The sequence below is a fragment of the Halictus rubicundus genome, unplaced genomic scaffold, assembly GCF_050948215.1.
Source record: "Halictus rubicundus isolate RS-2024b unplaced genomic scaffold, iyHalRubi1_principal scaffold0050, whole genome shotgun sequence".
NCBI classification, from domain to species: Eukaryota; Metazoa; Arthropoda; class Insecta; order Hymenoptera; family Halictidae; genus Halictus; species Halictus rubicundus.
Window position 1 is genome coordinate 972250 of NW_027488591.1, and position 8759 is coordinate 981008.

Below are 8759 nucleotides of genomic sequence, written 5' to 3' on the forward strand. Positions count from 1 at the left end.
AGGTAATTGGATAGGATAGAGGATAGGATAAGGTAGAGGATAGTATAGGATAGAGGATAGGATAGGATAGAGGATAGGATAGGATAAAGGATAGGATAGGATAGAGGATAGGATAGGATAGAGGATAGGATAGGATAGAGGATCGGATAGAGGATAGGATAGGATAGAGGATAGGATAGGATAGAGGATAGAGTAGGATAGAGGATAGGATAGGATAAAGGATAGGATTGGATAGAGGATCGGATAGAGGATAGGATAGGATAGACGATAGTATAGGATAGAGGACAGGATAGAATAGAGGATAGGATAGGATAAAGGATAGGATAGGATAGAGGATAGGATAGGATAGGATAGAGGATAGAATAGGATACGATAGAGGATAGGATAGGATAGAGGAGAGGATAGGATAGATGATACGATAGGATAGAGGATAGGATAGGATAGAGGATAGAATAGGATAGATGATATTATAGGATAGAGGATAGGATATGATAGAGTAAACGATATTATAGAGGATAGGATTGGATGGAGGATCGGATAGAGGATAGGATAGGATAGAGGATGGTATAGAGGATAGGATAGAGGATAGGATAGGATAGAGGATAGGATAGAGGATCGGATAGAGGATAGGATAGGATAGAGGAAAGGATAGGATAGAGGATAGGATAGGTAATTGGATAGGATAGAGGATAGGATAAGGTAGAGGATAGTATAGGATAGAGGATAGGATGGGATAGAGGATAGGATAGGATAAAGGATAGGATAGGACAGATGATAGGATAGGATAGAGAATAGGATAGGATACAGGATAGGATAGGATAGAGGATAGGATAGAGGATAGGATAGAGGATAGGATAGGATAGAGGATAGGATAGGATAGATGATAGGAAAGGATAGAGGATAGGATGGGGTAGAGGATAGGATAGGATAGAGGATAGGATAGGATAGAGGATAGGATAGGATAGAGGATAGGATAGGAAAGAGGATAGGATAGAGGATAGGATAGGATAGAGGAGAGGATAGGATAGAGGATAGGATAGGATAGAGGATAGGATAAGGTAGAGGATAGTATAGGATAGAGGATAGGATGGGATAGAGGATAGGATAGGATAAAGGATAGGATAGGATAGGGGATAGGATAGGATAGGATAGAGGATAGGATAGAGGATAGGATGGGATAGAGGATCGGATAGAGGATAGGATAGGATAGAGGATAGGATAGGATAGAGGAAAGGATAGGATAGAAGATAGGATAGGATAGTTGATAGGATAGGAAAGAGGGTAGGATAGGATAGAGGATAGAGTATAGGATAGGATAGAGGATAGGATAGGATAGAGGAGAGGATAGGATAGAGGATAGGATAGGATAGAGGATAGGATATGATAGAGGATAGGATAGGATACGATAGAGGATAGGATAGGATAGAGGATAGGATAGGATACGATAGAGGATAGGATAGGATAGAGGATAGGATAGGATACAGGATAGGATAGGATGGAGGATAGGATAGGATAGAGGATAGGATAGGATAGAGGATAGGATAGGATAGAGGATAGGATAGGATAGGATAGAGGATAGGATAGGATAGGATAGGATAGAGGATAGGATAATATAGGATAGAGGATAGAGAATAGGATAGGATAGAGGATAGGATAGGATAGAGGAGAGGATAGGATAGAGGATAGGATAGGATAGAGGATAGGATAGGATAGATAATAGGATAGGATAGGATAGAGGATAGGATAGGATAGAGGATAGAATAGGATTGAGGAGCGTTTAGGATAGAGGATAGGATATGATAGAGGATAGGATAGGATACGATAGAGGATAGGATAGGATAGAGGATAGGATAGGATAGAGGATAGGATAGGATAGAGGATAGGATAGGATAGAGGATAGGATAGGATAGAGGATAGGATAGGATAGAGGATAGGATAGGATAGAGGATAGGATAGGATAGAGGATAGGATTGGATAGAGGATAGGATAGGATAGAGGATAGGATAGGATAGGATAGAGGATAGGATAATATAGGATAGAGGATAGAGTATAGGATAGGATAGAGGATAGGATAGGATAGAGGAGAGGATAGGATAGAGGATAGGATAGGATAGAGGATAGGATAGGATAGAGGATAGGATAGGTAATTGGATAGGATAGGATAGAGGATAGGATAGGATAGAGGATAGAATAGGATAGATGATAGGATAGGATAGAGAATAGGATAGGATAGAGGATAGGATAGGATAGAGGATAGGATAGAGGATAGGATAGAATAGAGGATAGGAAAGGATAGAGGATAGGATGGGATAGAGGATAGGATAGGATAGAGGATAGGATAGGATAGAGGATAGGATAGGATAGAGGATAGGATAGGATAGAGGATAGGATAGAGGATCGGATAGAGGATAGGATAGGATAGAGGACAGGATAGGATAGAGGATAGGATAGGTAATTGGATAGGATAGAGGATAGGATAAGGTAGAGGATAGTATAGGATAGAGGATAGGATAGGATAGAGGATAGGATAGGATAAAGGATAGGATAGGATAGAGGATAGGATAGGATAGAGGATAGGATAGGATAGAGGATCGGATAGAGGATAGGATAGGATAGAGGATCGGATAGAGGATAGGATAGGATAGAGGATAGGATAGGATAGAGGATAGAGTAGGATAGAGGATAGGATAGGATAAAGGATAGGATTGGATAGAGGATCGGATAGAGGATAGGATAGGATAGACGATAGTATAGGATAGAGGACAGGATAGAATAGAGGATAGGATAGGATAAAGGATAGGATAGGATAGAGGATAGGATAGGATAGGATAGAGGATAGAATAGGATACGATAGAGGATAGGATAGGATAGAGGATAGGATAGGATAGAGGATAGGATAGGATAGAGGATAGGATAGGATAGAGGATAGGATAGGTAATTGGATAGGATAGGATAGAGGATAGGATAGGATAGAGGATAGATTAGGATAGATGATAGGATAGGATAGAGAATAGGATAGGATAGAGGATAGGATAGGATAGAGGATAGGATAGAGGATAGGATAGGATAGAGGATAGGAAAGGATAGAGGATAGGATGGGATAGAGGATAGGATAGGATAGAGGATAGGATAGGATAGAGGATAGGATAGGATAGAGGATAGGATAGGATAGAGGATAGGATAGAGGATCGGATAGAGGATAGGATAGGATAGAGGACAGGATAGGATAGAGGATAGGATAGGTAATTGGATAGGATAGAGGATAGGATAAGGTAGAGGATAGTATTGGATAGAGGATAGGATAGGATAGAGGATAGGATAGGATAAAGGATAGGATAGGATAGAGGATAGGATAGGATAGAGAATAGGATAGGATAGAGGATCGGATAGAGGATAGGATAGGATAGAGGATCGGATAGAGGATAGGATAGGATAGAGGATAGGATAGGATAGAGGATAGAGTAGGATAGAGGATAGGATAGGATAAAGGATAGGATTGGATAGAGGATCGGATAGAGGATAGAATAGGATAGAGGATAGGATAGGATAGACGATAGTATAGGATAGAGGACAGGATAGAATAGAGGATAGGATAGGATAAAGGATAGGATAGGATAGAGGATAGGATAGGATAGGATAGAGGATAGGATAGAGGATCGGATAGAGGATAGGATAGGATAGAGGACAGGATAGGATAGAGGATAGGATAGGTAATTGGATAGGATAGAGGATAGGATAAGGTAGAGGATAGTATAGGATAGAGGATAGGATAGGATAGAGGATAGGATAGAGGATAGGATAGAGGATAGGATAGGGTAGAGGAAAGGATAGGATAGAGGAGAGGATAGGATAGAGGATAGGATAGGATAGAGGATAGGATAGGATAGAGGATAGGATAGGATAGAGGATCGGATAGAGGATAGGATAGGATAGAGGATCGGATAGAGGATAGGATAGGATAGATGATAGGATAGGATAGAGGATAGAGTAGGATAGAGGATAGGATAGGATAAAGGATAGGATTGGATAGAGGACCGGATAGAGGATAGAATAGGATAGAGGATAGGATAGGATAGAGGATAGGATAGGATAGGATAGAGGATAGGATAGAGGATAGGATAGGATAGAGGATAGGATAGGATAAAGGATAGGATAGGATAGAGGATAGGATAGGATAGAGGATAGGATAGGATAGAGGATCGGATAGAGGATAGGATAGGATAGAGGATAGGATAGGATAGAGGATAGGATAGGATAGGATAGAGGATAGGATAGGATAGGATAGGATAGAGGATAGGATAATATAGGATAGAGGATAGAGAATAGGATAGGATAGAGGATAGGATAGGATAGAGGAGAGGATAGGATAGAGGATAGGATAGGATAGAGGATAGGATAGGATAGATAATAGGATAGGATAGGATAGAGGATAGGATAGGATAGAGGATAGAATAGGATTGAGGAGCGTTTAGGATAGAGGATAGGATATGATAGAGGATAGGATAGGATACGATAGAGGATAGGATAGGATAGAGGATAGGATAGGATAGAGGATAGGATAGGATAGAGGATAGGATAGGATAGAGGATAGGATAGGATAGAGGATAGGATAGGATAGAGGATAGGATAGGATAGAGGATAGGATTGGATAGAGGATAGGATAGGATAGAGGATAGGATAGGATAGGATAGAGGATAGGATAGGATAGGATAGAGGATAGGATAATATAGGATAGAGGATAGAGTATAGGATAGGATAGAGGATAGGATAGGATAGAGGAGAGGATAGGATAGAGGATAGGATAGGATAGAGGATAGGATAGGATAGAGGATAGGATAGGTAATTGGATAGGATAGGATAGAGGATAGGATAGGATAGAGGATAGAATAGGATAGATGATAGGATAGGATAGAGAATAGGATAGGATAGAGGATAGGATAGGATAGAGGATAGGATAGAGGATAGGATAGAATAGAGGATAGGAAAGGATAGAGGATAGGATGGGATAGAGGATAGGATAGGATAGAGGATAGGATAGGATAGAGGATAGGATAGGATAGAGGATAGGATAGGATAGAGGATAGGATAGAGGATCGGATAGAGGATAGGATAGGATAGAGGACAGGATAGGATAGAGGATAGGATAGGTAATTGGATAGGATAGAGGATAGGATAAGGTAGAGGATAGTATAGGATAGAGGATAGGATAGGATAGAGGATAGGATAGGATAAAGGATAGGATAGGATAGAGGATAGGATAGGATAGAGGATAGGATAGGATAGAGGATCGGATAGAGGATAGGATAGGATAGAGGATCGGATAGAGGATAGGATAGGATAGAGGATAGGATAGGATAGAGGATAGAGTAGGATAGAGGATAGGATAGGATAAAGGATAGGATTGGATAGAGGATCGGATAGAGGATAGGATAGGATAGACGATAGTATAGGATAGAGGACAGGATAGAATAGAGGATAGGATAGGATAAAGGATAGGATAGGATAGAGGATAGGATAGGATAGGATAGAGGATAGAATAGGATACGATAGAGGATAGGATAGGATAGAGGATAGGATAGGATAGAGGATAGGATAGGATAGAGGATAGGATAGGATAGAGGATAGGATAGGTAATTGGATAGGATAGGATAGAGGATAGGATAGGATAGAGGATAGATTAGGATAGATGATAGGATAGGATAGAGAATAGGATAGGATAGAGGATAGGATAGGATAGAGGATAGGATAGAGGATAGGATAGGATAGAGGATAGGAAAGGATAGAGGATAGGATGGGATAGAGGATAGGATAGGATAGAGGATAGGATAGGATAGAGGATAGGATAGGATAGAGGATAGGATAGGATAGAGGATAGGATAGAGGATCGGATAGAGGATAGGATAGGATAGAGGACAGGATAGGATAGAGGATAGGATAGGTAATTGGATAGGATAGAGGATAGGATAAGGTAGAGGATAGTATTGGATAGAGGATAGGATAGGATAGAGGATAGGATAGGATAAAGGATAGGATAGGATAGAGGATAGGATAGGATAGAGGATAGGATAGGATAGAGGATCGGATAGAGGATAGGATAGGATAGAGGATCGGATAGAGGATAGGATAGGATAGAGGATAGGATAGGATAGAGGATAGAGTAGGATAGAGGATAGGATAGGATAAAGGATAGGATTGGATAGAGGATCGGATAGAGGATAGAATAGGATAGAGGATAGGATAGGATAGACGATAGTATAGGATAGAGGACAGGATAGAATAGAGGATAGGATAGGATAAAGGATAGGATAGGATAGAGGATAGGATAGGATAGGATAGAGGATAGGATAGAGGATCGGATAGAGGATAGGATAGGATAGAGGACAGGATAGGATAGAGGATAGGATAGGTAATTGGATAGGATAGAGGATAGGATAAGGTAGAGGATAGTATAGGATAGAGGATAGGATAGGATAGAGGATAGGATAGAGGATAGGATAGAGGATAGGATAGGGTAGAGGAAAGGATAGGATAGAGGAGAGGATAGGATAGAGGATAGGATAGGATAGAGGATAGGATAGGATAGAGGATAGGATAGGATAGAGGATCGGATAGAGGATAGGATAGGATAGAGGATCGGATAGAGGATAGGATAGGATAGATGATAGGATAGGATAGAGGATAGAGTAGGATAGAGGATAGGATAGGATAAAGGATAGGATTGGATAGAGGACCGGATAGAGGATAGAATAGGATAGAGGATAGGATAGGATAGAGGATAGGATAGGATAGGATAGAGGATAGGATAGAGGATAGGATAGGATAGAGGATAGGATAGGATAAAGGATAGGATAGGATAGAGGATAGGATAGGATAGAGGATAGGATAGGATAGAGGATCGGATAGAGGATAGGATAGGATAGAGGATCGGATAGAGGATAGAGTAGGATAGAGGATAGGATAGGATAAAGGATAGGATTGGATAGAGGATCGGATAGAGGATAGAATAGGATAGAGGATAGGATAGGATAGAGGATAGGATAGGATAGGATAGAGGATAGGATAGAGGATAGGATAGGACAGAGGATCGGATAGAGGATAGGATAGGATAGAGCATAGGATAGGATAGAGGAAAGGATAGGATAGAAGATAGGATAGGATAGATGATAGGATAGGAAAGAGGGTAGGATAGGATAGAGGATAGACTATAGGATAGGATAGAGGAGAGGATAGGATAGAGGATAGGATAGGATAGAGGATAGGATAGGATAGAGGATAGGATAGGATAGGATAGAGGATAGGATAGGATAGAGGATAGGATAATATAGGATAGTGGATAGAGTATAGGATAGGATAGAGGATAGGATAGGATAGAGGAGAGGATAGGATAGAGGATAGGATAGGATAGAGGATAGGATAGGATAGAGGATAGGATAGGTAATTGGATAGGATAGGATAGAGGATAGGATAGGATAGAGGATAGATTAGGATAGATGATAGGATAGGATAGAGAATAGGATAGGATAGAGGATAGGATAGGATAGAGGATAGGATAGGATAGAGGATAGGAAAGGATAGAGGATAGGATGGGATAGAGGATAGGATAGGATAGAGGATAGGATAGGATAGAGGATAGGATAGGATAGAGGATAGGATAGGATAGAGGACAGGATAGGATAGAGGATAGGATAGGTAATTGGATAGGATAGAGGATAGGATAAGGTAGAGGATAGTATAGGATAGAGGATAGGATAGGATAGAGGATAGGATAGGATAAAGGATAGGATAGGATAGAGGATAGGATAGGATAGAGGATAGGATAGGATAGAGGATAGAGTAGGATAGAGGATAGGATAGGATACAGGATAGGATTGGATAGAGGATCGGATAGAGGATAGAATAGGATAGAGGATAGGATAGGATAGACGATAGTATAGGATAGAGGACAGGATAGAATAGAGGATAGGATAGGATAAAGGATAGGATAGGATAGAGGATAGGATAGGATAGGATAGAGGATAGGATAGGATAGAGGATAGGATAGAGGATCGGATAGAGGATAGGATAGGATAGAGGACAGGATAGGATAGAGGATAGGATAGGTAATTGGATAGGATAGAGGATAGGATAAGGTAGAGGATAGTATAGGATAGAGGATAGGATAGGATAGAGGATAGGATAGAGGATAGGATACAGGATAGGATAGGATAGAGGAAAGGATAGGATAGAGGAGAGGATAGGATAGAGGATAGGATAGGATAGAGGATAGGATAGGATAGAGGATAGGATAGGATAGAGGATCGGATAGAGGATAGGATAGGATAGAGGATCGGATAGAGGATAGGATAGGATAGATGATAGGATAGGATAGAGGATAGAGTAGGATAGAGGATAGGATAGGATAAAGGATAGGATTGGATAGAGGATCGGATAGAGGATAGAATAGGATAGAGGATAGGATAGGATAGAGGATAGGATAGGATAGGATAGAGGATAGGATAGAGGATAGGATAGGATAGAGGATAGGATAGGATAAAGGATAGGATAGGATAGAGGATAGGATAGGATAGAGGATAGGATAGGATAGAGGATCGGATAGAGGATAGGATAGGATAGAGGATCGGATAGAGGATAGGATAGGATAGATGATAGGATAGGATAGAGGATAGAGTAGGATAGAGGATAGGATAGGATAAAGGATAGGATTGGATAGAGGATCGGATAGAGGATAGAATAGGATAGAGGATAGGATAGGATAGAGG